This window comes from Microcaecilia unicolor, chromosome 5 (assembly GCF_901765095.1).
Source record: "Microcaecilia unicolor chromosome 5, aMicUni1.1, whole genome shotgun sequence".
Taxonomy (NCBI): domain Eukaryota; kingdom Metazoa; phylum Chordata; class Amphibia; order Gymnophiona; family Siphonopidae; genus Microcaecilia; species Microcaecilia unicolor.
In genome coordinates, this window is record NC_044035.1 from 116,471,671 (window position 1) to 116,492,263 (window position 20,593).

The 20,593-nt window shown below is 43.9% G+C and overlaps 1 protein-coding gene across 1 annotated transcript in view; it reads left to right on the forward strand.

Annotated features, from left to right (window-relative positions):
* LRMDA (leucine rich melanocyte differentiation associated) overlaps window positions 1–20,593 on the forward strand; it is a 2,054,983-nt gene that overhangs the window by 583,315 nt on the left and 1,451,075 nt on the right. The window lies entirely within an intron of this gene.

The window sequence follows — 20,593 nt, forward strand, 5'->3', positions numbered from 1 at the left end:
CAGGCTCTGCCGGCACCGGGGGTGCTTGCGCCCCCGGAGCCGTTGATGGAGGCGCCGGTGTGCTGTAGCCCGATGCCGAGGCCTCCGACGCCGCTTGCGGCACCGGTGTTGACCGCCACGCAGGTGGAGTCCCCGTCGACATCGATGGAGGGAGCTTCGTCCCCGCTGGCGCGGGAATCCACCGCTCGACGCCATCATCGAGGACGTGGTTCCTCGCAGTCGAGACGGGCCCGGTTGAGGTCTGAGCTGCAAGAGCTCATGTCCGTCACTGAGGAAGAGGAGGCCTCGTGGGGGGAGGAGAAGGACCCCAGATATTTCTCCTCAGAGGAGTCTGTGGGCCTTCCCTCCGACCCCACTCCTTCACCGGAGAGGAAGCTCTCGTCCCCTGAGAGTCTCTCCTTTGCCAGGGATATGTCTATTTGCATTCCCTTTCCCGTGGTCACTGTGGATGAGCCGAGGGCTGAGATGCTCGAAGTCCTCGATTATCCATCACCACCTAGAGAGTCTTCCACGGTGCCGTTGCACAATGTCCTCAAAGAGACACTGCTTCTGAACTGGCTGAAGCCATTATTTAATCCCACCATCCCCAAGAAAGCGGAGTCCCAATACAGGATCCACTCTGACCCAGAGTTGATGCGGCCTCAATTGCCTCATGACTCGACGGTCGTGGACTCTACTCTCAAGAGAGCACGGAGTTCGAGGGATATCGCCTCGGCGCCCCCGGGGCGGGAGTCTCGCACTCTGGACTCGTTTGGGAGGAAGGCCTACCAATCGTCCATGCTCGTGACCCGCATCCAGTTGTACCAGCTCTACACGAGCATTCATATGCAGAACAATGTGAGGCAACTGGCGGACCTGGTCGACAAGCTCCCCCCGGAGCAGTCCAGGCCTTTTCGAGAGGTTGTCAGGCAGCTGAAGGCGTGCAGAAAGTTCCTGTCCAGGGGTATCTATGACACCTGTGATGTGACATCTCGAGCTGCAGCCCAAGGTATTGTGATGCGCAGACTCTCCTGGCTGCGTGCCTCTGACCTGGACAATCGCACCCAGCAGTGGCTGGCGGGTGTCCCTTGCTGGGGGGATAACATTTTCGGCGAGAAGGTCGAGCAGTTGGTGGACCAACTACACCAGCGGGAAACCGCCCTCGAGAAGCTCTCCCACCGGGCGCCTTCAGCATCCACCTCTGCAGGTGGACGTTTTTCCCGGGCCCGGCAGGCTGCACCCTACGCCTACAGCAAGCCTACAGCCGGCCCGAAGACCTCCTCAGGCACAGGGACAGTCCCAGCGCGCTCGTTCCCGTCAACAGCGTGCGCCTAAGCAGCCCCCTGCGCCTCCACAGCAAAAGCAGGGGACGGGCTTTTGACTGGGTCAGTGGGAACATAGCCGCCATCAAAGTGTCCGTGCCAGACAACCTGCCAGTCGGGGGGAGGTTGAAAGCTTTTCACCAAAGGTGGCCTCTTATATCCTCCGACCAGTGGGTTCTCCAAATAGTGCGGGGTGGATACACCCTGAATTTGGTCTCCACCCCACCAAATTGCCCACCGGGAGCCCAATCCTTCAGCTCCCATCACAAGCAGGTACTTGCAGAGGAACTCTCCGCCCTTCTCAGTGCCAATGCGGTCGAGCCCGTGCCACCCGGGCAGGAAGGGCAGGGATTCTATTCCAGGTACTTCCTTGTAGAAAAGAAAACAGGGGGGATGTGCCCAATCCTAGACCTGAGGGGCCTGAACAAATATCTGGTGAAAGAAAAGTTCAGGATGCTTTCCTTGGGCACCCTTCTACCCATGATTCAGAAAGACGATTGGCTATGTTCCCAGGATTTAAAGGACGCTTATACTCACATCCCGATACTGCCAGCTCACAGACAGTATCTCCGATTCCGTCTGGGGACACGGCACATTCAGTATTATGTGCTGCCCCTTGGGCTTGCCTCTGCACCACGGGTGTTCACGAAGTGTCTCGTAGTGGTTGCGGCGTACCTACGCAAGCTTGGGGTGCACGTGTTCCAGTATCTCGACGATTGGCTGGTCAAGAGCACCTCAGAGGCAGGAGCTCTTTGGTCCATGCAGTGCACTATTCACCTTCTGGAGCTGCTATTCACCCGAAGTCCCATCTCCAGCCAGTCCAATCTCTGGATTTTATAGGAGTTCTGCTGAATTCTCAGACAGCTCAGGCCTTTCTTCCCGAAGCAAGGGCGCAGAATCTTCTGTCCCTCGCTTCCCGGACCAGAGCGTCTCAGCAGGTCACATCTCAGCAGATGTTGAGACTCCTGGGTCATATGGCCTCCACGGTTCATGTGACTCCCGTGGCTCGCCTTCACATGAGATCTGCTCAATGGACCCTAGCTTCCCAGTGGTGCCAAGCTACCGGGAATCTAGAAGATGTCATCCGCCTGTCTGCCAGTTCCCGTAATTCGCTGCACTGGTGGACGATTCGGACCAACTTGACCCTGGGACGTCCATTCCAAATTCCGCAGCCCACGAAGGTGTTGACAACGGATGCATCTCGCCTGGGGTGGGGAGCTCATGTCGATGGACTCCACACCCAGGGACTGTGGTCCCTCCAGGAACAAGATCTTCAGATCAACCTCCTGGAGCTCCGAGCAGTCTGGAACGCACTGAAGGCCTTCAGAGATTGGCTGTCCTACCAAATTATCCAAATTCGGACAGACAATCAGGTTGCAATGTATTGTATCAAATTATCCAAATTCGGACAGACAATCAGGTTGCAATGTATTGTATCAACAAGCAGGGGGGCACCAGATCTCGCCCCCTGTGTCAGGAAGCCGTCGGGATGTGGAGTTGGGCTTGCCAGTTCGGCATGCTTCTCCAAGCCACATACCTGGCAGGCGTAAACAACAGTCTGGCCGACAGGCTGAGCAGTCATGCAACCGCACGAGTGGTCGCTCCATTCCAGAGTGGTACGCAAGATCTTCCAAGAGTGGGGCACCCCCTCGGTGGACCTTTTCACCTCTCAGACCAACCACAAGCTGCCTCTGTTCTGTTCCAGACTACAGGCGCACGGCAGACTGGCGTCGGATGCCTTTCTCCTTCATTGGGGGAACGGCCTCCTGTATGTTTATCCTCCCATACCTTTCGTGGGGAAGACCTTGCTGAAGCTCAAGCAAGACCATGGCACCATGATTCTGATAGCGCCTTTTTGGTCCCGTCAGATCTGGTTCCCTCTACTTCTGGAGTTGTCCTCCGAAGAACTGTGGAGATTGGAGTGTTTTCCGACTCTAATTTCGCAGAACGACGGAGCGCTTCTGCACCCCAACCTCCAGTCTCTGGCTCTCATGGCCTGGATGTTGAGGGCGTAGATTTTGCTTCGTTGGGTTTGTCTGAGGGTATCTCCCTCGTCTTGCTTGCCTCTAGAAAGGATTCCACTAAAAAGAGTTACTTTTTCAAGTGGAGGAGGTTTGTTATTTGGTGTGAGAGCAAGGCCCTAGAACCTCGTTCTTGTCCTGCACAGAACCTGCTTGAATACCTTCTGCACTTATCAGAGTCTGGTCTCAAGACCAACTCAGTAAGGAATCACCTCAATGCGATTAGTGCTTACCATCATTGTGTAGAGGGTATTGCCATTTCTGGAGAGCCTTTAGTCGTTCGATTTATGAGAGGCTTGCTTTTGTCAAGGCCCCCTGTCAAGCCTCCTGCAGTGTCATGGGATCTCAACGTCGTCCTCACCCAGCTGATGAAACTTCCTTTTGAGCCACTGAATTCTTGCCATCTGAAGTACTTGACCTGGAAGGTCATTTTCTTGGTGGCAGTTACTTCAGCTCATAGAGTCAGTGAGCTTCAAGCCCTGGTAGCTCATGCTCCTTATACCAAATTTCATCATAACAGAGTAGTACTCCGCACTCACCCTAAGTTCCTGCCAAAGGTGGTGTCGGAGTTCCATCTTAACCAGTCAATTGTCTTGCCAACATTCTTTCCCAGACCGCATACCTGCCTTGCTGAACGTCAGTTGCACACATTGGACTGCAAGCGAGCGTTGGCCTTCTATCTGGAGTGGACACAGCCCCACAGACAGTCCGCCCAATTGTTTATTTCTTTCGACCCCAATAGGAAGGGGGTCACTGTCGGGAAACGCACCATCTCCAATTGGCTAGCAGATTGCATTTCCTTCACTTACACCCAGGCTGGGCTGACTCTTGAGGGTCATGTCACGGTTCATAGTGTTAGAGCCATGGCAGCGTCAGTGGCCCATTTGAAGTCAGCCACTATTGAAGAGATTTGCAAGGCTGCGACGTGGTCATCTGTCCACACATTCACATCACATTACTGCCTCCAGCAGGATACCCGACGCGACAGTCGGTTCGGGCAGTCGGTGCTGCAGAATTTGTTTGGGGTTTGAATCCAACTCCACCCTCTAGGACCCGAGTTTTTCTGTTCAGGCTGCACTCTCAGTTAGTTGTTCTTCGTAGGTCAATTTCTGTTATGCCCTCGCTGTTGCGAGGTTCAATTGACCTGGGTTCTTGTTTTGAGTGAGCCTGAGAGCTAGGGATACCCCAGTCGTGAGAACAAGCAGCCTGCTTGTCCTCGGAGAAAGCGAATGATACATACCTGTAGCAGGTGTTCTCCGAGGACAGCAGGCTGATTGTTCTCACCTACCTTCCCTCCTCCCCTTTGGAGTTGCGTTTTGCTCATTCCTTTGCTTGTCATTCAACTGAGCGGGAACGGTCGCGCACGGGCGGGAAGATGGCCGCGCATGCGCGGTGGGCGTGCCCTGCGTGCTGGACCACCCACGAAGTTTTCTTCCAGTTGGTGGGGGCTGCCGTGGAAGTCAACCCAGTCATGAGAACAATCAGCCTGCTGTCCTCGGAGAACACCTGCTACAGTTATGTATCATTCGCTTTACCCCCAGATATTACTCGTCCAATTCATTATTCCACATTGATCATCTGGTTGGCTTCTTCAAGGCCAATACGGTGTATAGTCAAATCATTTCATTGTAAACATACTTATTGTCCAATATTAGTTAGAAATAATACATCTGATTACATTCTTTCTCTTTTAAAAACCAGAAGTTATTTAACAATACTTATACTTAAGTCTCTAATTCAAATCCCACTGATTAAAGTAATCCCAGTCTTCACAGGCTTCACTCCTTTTAAAGTAATAATTTGAGGAAATATTTCTGAGGAAAACTTTAAGAGTCATTCCCGGAACTCTGGGAAAAAACAATAATCTCGATATTAATCATCTATTCTATAATCATATTCATTTTATTATTCAAAATTTCTGGTCTATTATCATTTTCAAAATCATAACCACTTCTTGCTCGTGTAGAATCATTTGTTATATCAAATTTTTTCTCTCAAAGGGTTCAGTTGAATTGCCATGTAACTCTCTAATAAAATTATATCTGAAACAAAATTATTTACTGCCACCGTTAGGTCCCGAAGCGCCTTCCAGATGATATTCAGTGTAACCTCCACGGGAGCCAAAAACTCCAAGTTGATTTCTCATAGGTGTTTAGGAGTGGTTCCGCCGATTCGAGTTCTGCTGTAAACGTCCTCCGTTTCAGCATATTCCTCTAACTCATTCCTCTACTCCTTTGGGCATGGTGGTTGAATAATTCGGGAGCGATGGAGTTATTTTTCCAGGTCCAAGAGTGTCGACGCTCCTTTGCCGGCGCTAATCAAAGGACTCGCCAACCCTTTCATCTATGGGCAGTTCGTCGCACAGCGGTCCCACACTTGCTGCTCAGGGGAGAAAATGCTGGCCATCGGCGGCTGACCGCCGGTTGTCCCCTTCCTCTCAGTTAAGGTAACTGCAATTGCAGAGAGGAAATTTACGTAAAGAAGACGAAACTTCAGAGGGCAGCTAGGCCGTTGGGCGTACGAACTTCAGGTCACCATCTTACCACTCTCCCAGGACCCTTATCTTAGTTGCAAACTCTATTAACCAAATTTCCAAGAAGCCACACAGTTCCTATCCATCTATAATTTCTCAGTGGCCATCTAGGTGCAAATTGTTCCATCTCAAACAACTTTCTGAATCCACCAATCTTTTTTCATATTGCACAATAATGTCTAGCAACTAGACCCCCTATCAACTTTTGCAATGCATACCACATTATATACTCTTTGTGCTAGTGTGGAAGAGTCTCTCCCAGTTGGCTGTACCAACTCTTGCTTGTTGAATATTTGCAAGAATATTTTATTCAATGCCTGCTCTACTGCTTCAGTTATCTTCGCTGTAATTTTTGAGGCCAAGGCATAACTGGTGCTTAGAGCCGTGGGGCCCTGGGTCTCTGCCATCTTGGAATCAGATAGGCATGATTTTACTTTATGATTTTTGGGTGCTTTAGAAGTCTTTTTACCCTGGAGAGTTATGCACGGTCCCCTTGTAGTGCAGCTCTCTTTCTCCTACTTCGGGATCACTGGCACAGCATTTGTGATGCAGCAGATCTTTGAGCACAAACAAATTATGCCCTATCTCTGCTCATTATGCAATGTGAGCCCATATCCAGACTTGCAGTGTAGCTTCTTTCTATGACAGAAGGGGTTTAATATATATATTTTTAAATGTGAATGAATGTATTTTCCTAGCTGGATAATCTGTTTCCTTAGGCTTCTAGTTCCATTTAAGCCTGAAACCACTGTGGCCTTGCCACAGAAATAGTTCAGCAGCACTTTTTTTATTTGCCACAAGACAGCAAATGCTACTGATATCAGTCTTGGGATCGGAACAGAATTGAAAAGCTCAGACATTGTTCTTTTGGTAAATGTGAAACTCCTGAGAACTGATAATATTGTGGATGAGAATTGTTAGGTGTGGAATGTATTTAATGATTGCTAACAGGAAAAGCTAGAAATGAACATATTACATCTACATTGATATCTTTGCATTGGCTACACCACCAGAATATAATCAAATCTCTATTAAACACAAAGAAATTCAAACTTGTTCTTGTTAAGCTTTCAATAAAGGTGGAAAAAGGATCTCAGAAACCTAGCACAGGTATTGCATTTCAGACTCATTGAGTTCGTGCTGCAAATGTTCCAAGTATCATTCATTGATCCTTTAAAAAAAAAAAAAAACCCTTGTATTTTTTGTTGTTTTTGTAATAGGTGGTGTATACATGTAAAAAAAAATCTACATTAAAGCACCTATGTCATAAACTCTAAACATTTGAATAAAGCACATTCAGCAGTTCAAATGCAGCCAAAAATTCAATTTAGAAAGCAAATGCTTAGCTTTCAAGAAAGCCAGATCTGATGAGATCTGTTTCACAATCCTTGAGATCTGAACAGAACTGAAGAGCTCAGGCATTGTTGTTTTGCTAAATGTGAAACTCTTGAGAACTAATAATATTATGGATGAGAATTGTTGGGTGTTTTCCTGTTGCTAACAGGAAAAGCTAGAAATGAACATATTACATCTACATTGGCATCTTTGCATTGGCTACCAATTATTTAGAGAATTAAATTTAAGGTTCTCACACTGATTTTTCATGCAGTTCCATCTCCACTTTAATCTGCTCTTAAAATGTACAAACCTACACATTCTTTAAGGTTCGAGAATAAGTATTTATTGGATATCCCAAGTTTTCAATCAATGAGTTTGTTAGGCCTTCGTGCTAATACTTTTCAAACAGCAGGACGTAAATTATGGAATGGCTTACCACTTGAAATGCATAAAATGGAAACATTGCTTTTGTTTAGAAAACAGTTTAAAAAAACTTTTTTTAAAAGCATTTGGCAAAGCAGGAGGATCCAAAGTAAACTAAGGTTAAAGTTTGATTAAAGCTATTTGGATCATTCACTGTTATTAATGCATTCTTGTTTTGAGATTTTGTTTTGTTGTTTGGAGATATGGTTTTAATGATTATGTATGTTAATTTTATAATTTACCAAGAACATAGGATTGAGCAGATTAGATGAATGGATGGATAGATAAATAAATATTTCTCAACTGTTTGTTTCAAGCTACAAGCAAACACACAGAATTTATTGTAGTGTGCTAGAAAACACGGTTCAGATTTTCTCCTTGCGCTGTTTCAAGTGTAGATAGAAGAATGAGACCTCCATTGAGCTGACATGAGTTCAGAATTCATTAGCTCTCAGGCTTTCTTTCAAGCTTTGGATGGGAAGAAGAAAGAAAAACTGAATGTTTGTGCTTTATCAATTGTCTTTGTTTAGAGATCTACAGAAAACACTAATTGCCTATCATTTTGATTAATTATGTAAACCTTGTAAAAAGAATTTATAATAATATGAGAATTTACTTTTATATATCACCTTTCATCCAACAAGAATTCCAACATACTTCACATTTGCAATGCCAAGTCCACATTTTTCTGGAGTGGCATGTCTGTTTAGAAATATGGTTCCTGATCAAGGACTATCAGGAATATATATTATTGGGCCCGATATTAAAAAACATAGGCAGCAGTTATACGGCACAAAATCAGCACTTAAGTGGCTGTGTCAGCCATAACCGCTTAAACTTGATATTCAGCTGGTGTAACACCTGTATAAAATACGCACAAAAATATGACCAACAAACAGCGGGAATGTATGGGACATTACGGGGGTATGGCTAAAAGGTTGGTGCACAAATTTGATATTCAGAAGTGAAAGTTTGGAATGTGGCAGCGATTGACTCCACCCCTTTGAAACACAAGAAGTGACATTAGTAACCATTAGGGACATAAGCAAACCACTTCTGCGATGCATGCCAACGCACTCCTTAGTGAGCCTCTAATCTAATGAATTTTCATGGGCTGCTACACATTAATTTTTGCTTTGCTGTTCATCTCTGTCTGGATGCTGCTGTACGCACCTATCTCACTCAATTGGGGTCATCACCTCTTGAACTGCTCTCTGCCAAAACCTGAAGTAAGGTTGCTTTTGAGCATTACTTCGTGATTCCACACCAGCTGCTAGCACTACTCCTCCACTGACTAGTGTTAGTGTGGCCTTTTTTAATGCTAGGTCCATCAGAGGTAAGCACTTCCTAATTCAGGATCTGATTCAACAGCACTCACTGAGTATACTCTGTCTTATGGAAATGTGGTTGTAAGATGGTGATGTCTCCTATTTAATTCAATCCACTCCAGCTAGGTGTTCATATCTGTATTCCAATAGGCAGGATAAGAAGGGAAGGGAGTGTCTTGCAATCATTTATGACTCTTCCTTGATTATTCACCACACTGCATCGCTGCCCATGCCACTGTTGGAGCAACTCTCTTTCAGGTTAGCATCTTCCCTCCTCCTCATGTATCTTCCTCCGCCTGTTACAATGGACACATACCAGCTTTTATTACAGGCAGTAGATCACCACTACCTGCATTATGCTTCCCCGGTTATCTTGGGTGATGTAAACAAATTTAGATGAACCTCAGGCCCTAACAGTGCTGATATTCTCTCCCTTCACTCTCACGTTACAGCCCCAACTCATTTACCTGGTCATATTTTGGCCCCTCTTCCATTCCAAATTCCTGGTTTACCCCTGAACTACATCTTCTAAGGTGGCAGGTTAGGCACTGAGAGAGGAAATGGTGGAAAACACAAGTCAGCCTTTACCTGTAGACCCTTTCGTTCAGCTTCTGGCTATTACAAAATCTTGATAACTAGAGTAAAAAAAGAATTACTGCTCCTCACAAATAGAGTAAGCCTCCTATACGGGCAAGGCCTTCTGTAATTTATACTCATTAACTCATGATACTAGCACCACTCAGGTGCCTAGCTCCAGCATCACTGCTGACAGCCTTTGCAACTAAGCTAAGGGTCTCCCATAAGGGAGAGACACATCTCTTTGGCAAACCACAAGAAGCTAAGGCTGGAGAGAAATCAAGGCAATAAACTGGAAGACTCAGCAAAATATAATTTTGTCTGTTGAGTCAGGCTTCCCACTTCCCTCTCAAACTGTCTACCACTCCCCTCATTGGGATCCTCATATTGCTCCATGCCTATAGTTTGGTAATAACTTTGTCAGTCTTAGGCTCCCAATACTTAGGCCGTTTCCAGGGCACTTCATGCTATCCACCCTACAACATCTCCTCAGGACCAGATGCCATCAAAAGTTGTTTAAGCAAGAGGGGAATGAAGAGTTATGCTAGCCCTTGCTCTGAGTAAAATACAGGCCAATAGCTCATAATAAGAGCTAGGCTTCTTAAAATCAAAATCATCTCTGATACAAAAGAGAGCTAGCTTGTAAAAATCAGAGATCATCTTTGACACAGTTACATTTTACTGTAGCAAATGCTGAAGTAAGTGCTCAGAGAGCTGACAGAGGGTGAAGGAAATCTACTCTGTAGATAGTGAGGAGACTGGCACCTACAAGACGTCATGAGCAAGAGTTGCTATGGTTGTGTAGAGATAGTACTGGGTCAGCTGCACCCCGGGTGAGAACATCCAAAGGAGGGGGCTAGGGAAAGTTTGGGGAAAATGCAAAGTCATCTAATAAGATGCGCTCTGAGCATATCTTGTTTATACTTAGAGCTTGATAGTATGTGAAGTCATTTTGATCAACTGATAAGGTCCAAGAACCCTGGTGACAAAGCTAGGGTTCATTGAAATGAATAGGGTGAAAATAGTATAAAAATGGGAGTCAGAAGGGTATTAGAACAGAAGGAAGGCTACAAGAGAAGGAGGGTGACAGACGTGTCATGGACTGCTGTTCAAACCAAACGAATACCTGATTTGCCTGTACTGCTATTGGTAAGATTGAAATAAACTATCTTCTTATATCCCAGCGAGTCCTTCTGATTATGGAGTCCGTTAATTCCTGGACTGTGTAAGAGCAGTCTGGGGGAGGATGAGGTCAGAATAGGTGGGGGAACACGCGAATTATATACAAATCCCGGATGTTTGGTTTCATCCATTCTATGGTGACTAATTTCTGTATGGAAAACACTGCTCTCCACCCCACAATTAAAGACCTTAGCTTAGGTGCTACACTAGAGTCCAACTTTCGCCCTATATCGCAATTGATATTCATCTCCAAGGTAGTAGAGAAGATAGTACTCGACTTTCTGGATAAAGCCAATATCCTGCACCCTAATCAAACTGGGTTTCGTAGTTCTCACAGTACTGAAACTACTCTCCTTGGATTAACTTCAAACATGTTGCAGGGCATTGACAATAACTTCACAACAGTGCTCATTTCTTTAGACCTTTCCTCTGCCTTTGATACCATAGACCACAATCTCTTGCCAGACTCCCCTCAATAGGGATTTCAGATGTCATCTATCACCAGTTCATGTCCTACTTCCAGGACAGGAAATATATCATACTGTCAGGCTTCCTGTGAAACCACTGGGTTAGTGAGCCCTTAGACCCCTGCCGAGGAGCAGCAGCGGCAGGAGAATCACCCAAAACACACGACAAGGCAGACTTCTGACAGAAAACCGCTGGACTTCACCTACAGTTGACCGCCCTTCCCCAGGAGTTCAGCCCCTGGGTGCAGGCGGCCAGCAGGACTTACCAGACAGGGCAGGAACAGGATACCAACAAGGAGACAAGCCGGGTCCTGGGCAGGCAACAGACAGTAGTAAAAACCAAGAGATAAGCCGGGTCTTGGGCAGGCAGCAGACAGTAGAGTAAACCAGGAGATAAGCCGGGTCTTGGGCAGGCAGCAGACAGTAGAATAAACCAGGAGATAAGCAGGGCCAAAGCTGAAACCGGAAAATAGCACAGATGCACTGCAACAACTCTCGCCGAGGGAAACTCCTCTGAGGACCTCTGTTGCAAGGCAAACTAGAAAGCATCTAGGTGGTTAATGAAGGCAAAGTACAAGGGAGGTCACCAGGTACGGGTGCTGCTCAATTCCAAAAACTCCCAAGACAGTCCGGAGGGCTGGAAGATCCGGACTGGACCGGAGTACCTTCTGGAACATGGGAAACAACCAGCAGTCAATCCATAGCAGCCACCAGGTGGCGAGATGAATGAGAGCATGAAACATGGGCCAAATCATAACACATACACTGGCAAAATCAACAATCTCAAGCTTGTTCCTTGTATTGTGGAGACCCACAGGATTCTATCCTTGCCCTCTCACTATTCAACATTTACTTGTCACCCCTTTTTGACCCTTACCCAGTCTCTTGGCCCTGTTCCTTATGTCTGTGAGGATGATATCCAAATCCAAGCCACACTGCAAAAATATGATGCCCATGAAATCTCCTTGCATAACTCTCACTTAGACTGCATAGCAGCCTGGTTAAAAGATCATGAGCTGAAACTCAATCCCAATAAACCTAAATGCTTAGTTCTTGGACATTTGGCAGTGCCACTGCTTGCAGGCCTTGTTACAATGTCAGGTGTCCCTGTTGCTTGGATAGATATCCTCAAGGTCCCAGGGGTAACCCTAGATATGAGACACTCATTTGTGCAACATATTACTGCATTGAGAAAATCTTGTTATAAATTGTGTTTCATTTATCTTGTCCATCACCTTGTCTCTTCGGATCATTATTCACTCCTTGGTCATTTCACAGCTGGATTATTGTAATTCGCTTCAAGGCACTACAACTCATAACTTTTGTCATCTTCAACTTGTCCAAAACTCTGTGTATGATTATTGACAAACTCAAGTAAATTTGACCTCATTACAGCCCACCTCAAGATTGAGCACTGGTTACCGATTACACATCGTATCACTTATAAGTTTATACTCTTGGTTTTTAAGGTACTGCATTTAGGCCATCCACCTTGCCTATCCCGGGTAGTCGTACTGTATGTCTCAGTCAGGAGTCTTTGTTCTTCAGCCCAGAATTTGCTCTCTTTTCCCTTGTTCAAACAGGTCCACCTTGACACTATCCATGCAAAGCTATTTATTTATTTATTTGTTACATTTATACCCCACATTTTCCCACCTATTTGCAGGCTCAATGTGGCTTACAAGTAACCGTAAAGGCATTTGCCGTTACGGTTGATAACACATACAAGATTGTGTTGTGGTCAGATGAGGTAGATGTGATTCAGGTGTCATTGAGTTGAAGGGAATGATGATAGTAAGTTGACCAGTACGATCCTTGATTATGTTGTGTTGACGGGTGTGGGGAGTTATGTTGGATCGGAGGGCTAGGCTTTTTTGAAGAGGTGAGTTTTTAATGATTTCCTGAAGTTTAGGTGGTCATGTATTATTCTCACAGCATACTGGAGTCCATTCCATAATTGTGCACTCATGTAGGAGAAGCTAGATGCAAATGTTGTTTTGTATTTTAGCCCTTTGCAGTTGGGGTAATGTAGGTTTAGGTATGATCACGCTGATCTGGATCTGTTTCTAGTTGGTAGATCTATGAGGTCTGTCATGTATCCTGGGACTACGCCGTAGATGATTTTATGGACCAAAGTGCAGATTTTGAAGAAGATCCGTTCTTTGATTAGGAGCCAATGCAGTTTTTCTCGGAGAGGTTTAGTGCTTTTGAATCGTGTTTTACCATATATCAATCTGGCTGCTGTGTTTTGGGCGGTTTGGAGTTTTTTTGTGAGTTGTTCTTTGCATCCCGCGTAGATTCCATTGCAGTAATCTGCATGGCTTAGGACCATTGATTGTATTAATTTGCAAAAGGTTTCCCTCGGGAAGAAAGGCTTTATTCGTTTGAGTTTCCACGTTGACTAAAACATTTTCTTTATTACGGTTTTTACTTGGCTCTCGAGGGTGAGATTACGGTCGATTGTGACTCCGAGTATTGGCTGTCTGAGATTGGGAGTGTGTGTCCTGCGGTGTTTAAGGTTGTGGGTTTGTAAGTGTTATGTTGAGATGAGAGGATAAGGCAGTGTGTTTTTTCAGTTTCAATTGGAATGAGTTTGCCCAAGAGTCCATGATGTTGAGGCCGTCATTGATTTCATTGGTTATTTCAGTCAGGGCATGTCTGAAGGGAATGTAGATTGTAACATCATCTGCATAGATGAATGAGTTAAGGCCTCGGTTGGATAAGGATTTTGCCAGTGGGATCATCATCATGTTGAAGAGTATTGGTGATAATGGTGATCCTTGAGGTGTACTCTACAGGCTGCTTTCCACGGTGGTGATGTGTTTGAATTTGATTTTACTTGGTAAGTTCTGGTGGTTAGAAAGCCTTTGATCCATTTAAGTACGTTTCCAACAATCCCGAAGTGATCAAGGAGTCTTAGTAGTATGTTATGGTTTACCATATCGAATGCACATGGCATGTCGAATTGAAGGAGGAGTATGCTTTTACCTGTGTCTATTTCCTGCTTGGATTTGGCCAGGAGTATCAATAGACCAAAACTCTGAAACTCATTACTTGCGAATGGAACACAGACTTGACAAATTTAAATCTGGCCTAAAGACATATCTTTTCCATGATGTGTATCCCATTCTGGCTGAGTTGGAACAATCACAGATGTTGTTCTGTGCACCTGTGTCCTCTTTCCTGTATACTCTGTCTGAGCTCTACCCTTTTACTTTTGTTTCCTATTGCATATGTGGTTCTTTTCCTTATTTATTAATTGTTGTAATTTGTGAACCACCCAGATGGCTTGTACTGTTGGTGCTGTATATGAACAATGTGGTGATTCCTTTTGTTAAACCATATATACATATATCCGATATGTGCTTTCATTACAATAGTTTAATTATATTTGCAACCTGTTTTGGTGAAAAATGAAGACATATGGTTTTGGCAGATAAAACCACATGTGTAAGGAGTTGAAAGACATTTTAGACAAAGTACTAATATTATTTCTGCAGCTAAAAAATGAACTTTTTATATTTAAATTTATTGCAAATCATTCCCACATCTGCAATTGTATTACTTCAAAATAAAGGCTTCATCACTTCTAAAACCTTTTTGGCTTCTTTTCTGCTGTCTTTATTTTTCTTGTTCCAGTTTTACATTAATGTGAAGGGACAGTTGAGTAAATGCACAGTGAACTTCAAAACCTAGTAATTGTTTTTCAGAAGGAAAGAAAGAAACTTGTGAATTAGATATGGATTGTAAAAGAACACTAGAGCTGATTAGCGTTCGTTAGGTTTGCTTGCTGGACCGTTCTGACACCTGTCTTCCAGCCTTCCTCACAAATGCTATTGCTGATCCTTCTATACAGCCAGTCACATGACAACCAGAGAGAGCTTGTGGGTGGGAGTTAAGACTCCCAGTGAACCTTGTCAAACTTACCAATTCATGCAATTTAACATAAAAGACAGTGTTAAACAAAGATGAGTTGAATCCATTTTACATGCCGGGTAAAGAAAATTAAGATTGGGTGAATGTTAAAAAGGGGAATGTGTGTGTGTGTGTGTGTGTGGGGGGGGGGGGGGGGGGGGGGTGTTAGTAAGTTTTCATGTGACTTGGCAAAAACTCAGCTGTGATTCAAATCTCTGAAAAATTGCCGGTTTTGAAAAAGAAATCCTTTTATCCTGAGCATCTGGTTGCATCTTGTTTACAGCACAGCATGCCAGTTTGTGCTTATTAATCATGCTTATACAAGTGTCTTAATTACTCCCCGTGTAGCTGCTCTGCCTTGAACTGAGAAGTTGACCTTTTACATTTTATTCCTTTAAATCATTAATCATACATAATCAACACGGATAGGGCAGAGGAGAAGGCTACTTGGAATCTTATTCAGGAGTCTAAAGTAGGAACATAGTGTGAAGAGTAGCGCCATAGTGCTAGTATTCCAGTGTTTCTTAATTGATTGTTTACTACAAATACTAATAACCATTTCTGTTTTTTTTTCTTTACTATACCTATGTTTAGAAGCTTTTAGATTCAGTTACAAGACTAAAAATCATGAAGCAATATTACATTTTTTTGGAAACACCAAATTGTTTTTAGCATAGTGAGATAAGGAAGGATCCCATTGGGTCTTAATAAAAAGAAATTTTTGTTTTAAGACACAATTTATTTATTTGTTGCATTTGTATCCCACCTTATCCCACCTCTTTGCAGGCTCAAAGTGGCTTACAATACATCATGAGTAGTGGAAAAGTGTTAGTATCATAAACATTTAGTATTGCATGATCTTGTTAGTATGATGATAAAAACAAAGTAGTAGTATACAAGCAGATTATAAGAAACAGTTCTGAGATTAAATAGGCGAGTTGTGTAGTGTAGGTTCACTTGGGTTGGTCTTTTTGGTTTGCTCTTTCAAAGAGATGGGTCTTCAGTAGTATGCGGAAGTTCGTTCTTTCGTAGGTCGATTTCAAGTTGCGCGGCAGTGCGTTCCATAACTGTGTGCTCAAGTAGGTGAAGTTTGACGCGTGCATTAGTTTATATTTCATTCCTTTACAACTGGGGAAGTGCAGATCAAGGAATGTGCGGGATAATCTTCTGGCATTCCTGGGTGGTAAGTCTATTAGGTCAGACATGTAAGCTGGTGCGTCTCCATGGATAATTTTGTGAGCTAGTGAACATATTTTGAACGTGATGCGTTCCTTAAGTGGAAGCCAATGTAATTTTTCTCGTAAGGGCTTGGCACTTTCCAATTTAGGTTTGCCAAATATGAGTCTAGCTGCAGTGTTCTGGGCTGTCTGAAGGTTCTTGATTATTTGTTCTTTGCAGCCAGCATATAGTGTGTTGCAATAGTCAAGATGACTAAGCACCAATGATTGTACCAAGTTACGGAAAACACACCTTGGGAAGAAAGGTCTTATTCTTTTTAGTTTCCACATTGAGTGGAACATCTTCTTGGTTGTGTTTCTCGCGTGGTTCTCTAGTGTTAGGTGTCGATCAATGGTGACTCCAAGAATTTTTAGGGTTTCTGAGATAGGAAGGTTTAGAGTTGGTGTATTGATGGTGGTGTATTCTTTTTTTGTTGTGTTGGGAGGTTAGTATTAGGCATTTCAACCGAAATGTGTCCGCCCATGAATGCATGATTTTGAGACTTTGGTTGATGTCATTAGAAATTTCTTTTAGGTCCTATTTGAATGGGATGTAGATCATTACGTCATCCGCATAAATGTATGGATTTAGGTTTGATTTGATAGTAATTTTGCCAGGGGTATCATCATTAAGTTGAATAGAGTCGGTGAGAGGGGGGATCCTTGTGGTACTCCGCATTCAGGTACCCATGCGGTTGAAGTGGTCGAGTTGGATGTTACTTGGTATGACCTTGCAGTTAGGAATCCCTTGAACCACTGGAGGACGTTACCTCCGATTCCGAAGTAATCAAGGATGTGTAGTAAGATTCCGTGGTCTACCATGTCAAAAGCATTTGACATGTCAAATTGTAGAAGTAGTATGTTCTTACCAGATGTAATCGTTTGTTTGAATTTAGACATGAGGGTTACTAATACTGTTTCGGTACTGTGGTTAGACCTAAACCCTGATTGTGAATCGTGGAGTATGGAAAATTTATCTAGATAATTTGTAAGTTGCGTAGTCACCAACCCTTCATTAGTTTAGTTATTAAGGGAATAGATGCTACCGGTCTATAGTTAGTTAGTTCACTAGCGCTCTTCTTTGTGTCTTTGGGTATGGGGTGAGTAAGATGTTTCCTTTTTCCTTCGGGAAGAATCCATTTTGTAGCATGTAATTCAGGTGTTTCGTTATGTCGTTTATGAATTGTTGGGGGGCAGATGTCATCGGGTTGTTTGGGCATAGGTCTAGTTTGCAATGGGATTTGGCAAATCTTTTGAGCGTTTGGGAGATGATGTTCTCTGATAGTATCTCGAAGTTGGTCCATGTCCTGTCCGTTGGATGAATGCCAGGAGCTGGGTCTAGGCAATTAAGGAGTTCAGTATAGTCGGTGGTGTTGACAGGTAATTTAAGTCGTAGTTGTACTATTTTTTCGCAAGTTTCGCAAGTTTTCTTCTCCAGGAGTGTCTTTGCTGTTGGTTGTGACTGGTGTGGTGTCTATTAGTTTGCTCACGATTTGGAAACGTTTTGTGTGTGTCCTTGTAGTTTGGTCCGATTAAGGTTTTGTAGTGTAGTCTTTTGGTTTGTCTTATGGTGTATTTGTATTTTCTTTGGAGTTGTTTCCAGGCGTTTAGTGTGATGTCGTCTTTCTTTTTAGTCCAAGCTCGTTCTAACCTTCTGACTTGTGTTTTAAGTTTTTTCAGCTCTTCATTGAACCATGGTGCTGAATTCTTTCTGTGTGAAGATCTTGTTTGGGTTGGAGCAATGTTGTCTAATATAGATCTACATCTAATGTCCCATTCTGAGAGGAATTGGATTGTGTCTGTTTTTGTTGTCCATTCATTGTGGTAAATCTGTTGCCAAAATTCTATCAGGTCAATTTTCCCTCTCGTGGAGTAAGTTTTTCATTCTTGTTTAATCGGTGGTCCTTTTGTTCTCCATTGGAGGAAGATGTTTGCTTTGTAGTGGTCCAACCATGGTGCGGGTGTCCACTTTGTGTCTGTTAACGTAATGTTTGCATCGTGGTCAAAGTTGTGTATGATGATGTCTAGAGTGCGTCCTTGTCTCTGGGTAGGTTGTGTGTGTGTCCTGTGAAGGTCCCATAATTGTAGGAACTCTACGCATTCTCGTGTGCTGGTTGAGTTGAGGTCTTCAAGATGTAGGTTGATATCTCCTATTAAGATAAGATTTGTATTGGAGACACAAGTATTCGAGATAAAGTCCATGAAGTATGTTTGAGATTCATGCCAATTGCCTGGTGGTCTGTAGAGCAAGATTGCGGTAAGGTGTTCTTGCAGGTTTGCGTGGCTTATTCTTACCGAAGCGATTTCAAGTTGTGGTAGGATCGATTCGGTTATTGTTGTGATGATAAACTCTGATTTGTATATAATTGCTATTCCTCCTCCTCTTTTTTCATTTCTTGTCCAGTGAGTGATTTTGTATCCTAGAGGACATAGTTCTAAAATTATGGGGTCCTTAAGGTCATGAATCCAAGTTTCAGTAATGAATAGGATGTCTAGATTGTCTATGGTGATCCAATCTGTTATGTTCACTGTTTTATTTACCACTGATCTGGCGTTTGTGTATCCCATCTGTATTTGTCTGTATGATTCCGTTTGGGATTTGGTTGTGTTGATTCTTATTAGTTGTTTGGTTGCTATGCGTTTGATTTTGTCGTGTCCTTTCTTCTCTTTCTGTTGGCTGTTTTCGTATGCATGTGTTTGTAGTTTTAATTGGTTGTTATTCTTTTGGTTTGTTGTGCTGTAATTGGGTTGTTTGTGGTTTTTGTAAGTTGTGGGAAGGTTGTTGTTTATGTTGGGAGTGGTCCATATGTGGTGAATTAAGGTGAGGAAGTAAATTAGCATGAGTAGTTTGTTGGTGTTCATGTTGGTTATATTTAGTGATAGTTGATATGTCTGGTAAATATTATTTGGTGTGGTTTTGTTTGAGCATCAATCGGTGTTTGTCATATGTGAACATGTGTGAGTAGTTCTTGAACCTTTGATATAGTGTCAGCAGTTTCAACATTAAACATAGTTAAGCATAAGCATAATATATGTTAACGTATGTGAACATTGAGCATGATAAGCATTAAACATGATGCTTTAAGCATTAGTGTAGACCTCAGCGTTATCAACATTTGGCATATATAAATAAAAAATATATATATACACACATAAACATATACATTTATCTATCTATATCTATCTATCTATATCTATCTATCTATATATATATATAAATGTTAGCATTTAAACATTTATATTTAGCAAATCGTTTATAAGGCAATGCATTTAAGAGCATTTAGAAGCAAAACATTTAAAAGGCCGTTAATATGTGTTTAAGACAATTATGTTTAGCATATCATTTATAAGGCAAGGCACCGGAAAGCAGTTAGAAGCAAGGCATTTTAAAAGGCATTAAACTTTGTTTAAAAGTAGCATTGCATTTAAAACATTTATGCTACTAAGCTATCTCACGAGTTCATTGCTACAATGTTTCAGCCCTTCACAGATCGCCCAAAGCACCGACCTAGAAAGCCTCCTAGGAGGCCAGTCTGCGTGCAGCAAACATAGAGTTAACCTGTGTGCTTCCCTCTATGCACATGGGCAATGTCTTTCGGACGACAGCTCACCAGCCTCGTCAGCACCTCGGCGCTGAAATCCGACAGCTGCTCCTAGGTTGTTGCGAGGAAGTGGCTCTCCACTCTAGTCTTCCAAGCGACTGTCTCGTTCCGCGTGGTGTCATGGCGGCTGGTCACGAGCCAGATCGGTCCAAAATGGTTTGATGTAGTCGCTTTCAGCTTGGTTCAGACGGCTAAGCAGTGACCAGGCTCCGAATCAAGCCCCGTGATTCTCTCAGTGAGCAGTCCGCCATCCCTCGTCTCTCAAATGGGAAGCGTGCTCGCTGCTCCGCGTCCCAATGGGGCTTGTCCCCAGCACCACGTCAGTTCCCTCCCGGTAACTTGGACACGGCGATCCGTTTAGTTTCGGCGAAGGTAGCGCGTACTCGGTCTTGATCTCGTGGTGACCCGCGCCGATGTTCCCATCTGGCTTGGTCTTATCTGACTTGGTCTACGGACACGCAGCACGTCGCCTCTCCGGTCAGGTTGCCTCGGCTCGCCTTTGTGTCTTACAGGTGCAGGCCACGACAGTGGAGCTCGGTCCTCATACGGCCTCCCGTTTCCCAGAGCTCCGGTGAGTTCTGATCAACATTTTTCAGTGATCCCCTCCTACCCGGAGGAGGTATTCCGCTTCTCCAACGGCTGCGGGGGATTTGGATCGCGGTCTTCACGGAGCCTTTTCGCCAGTAACTC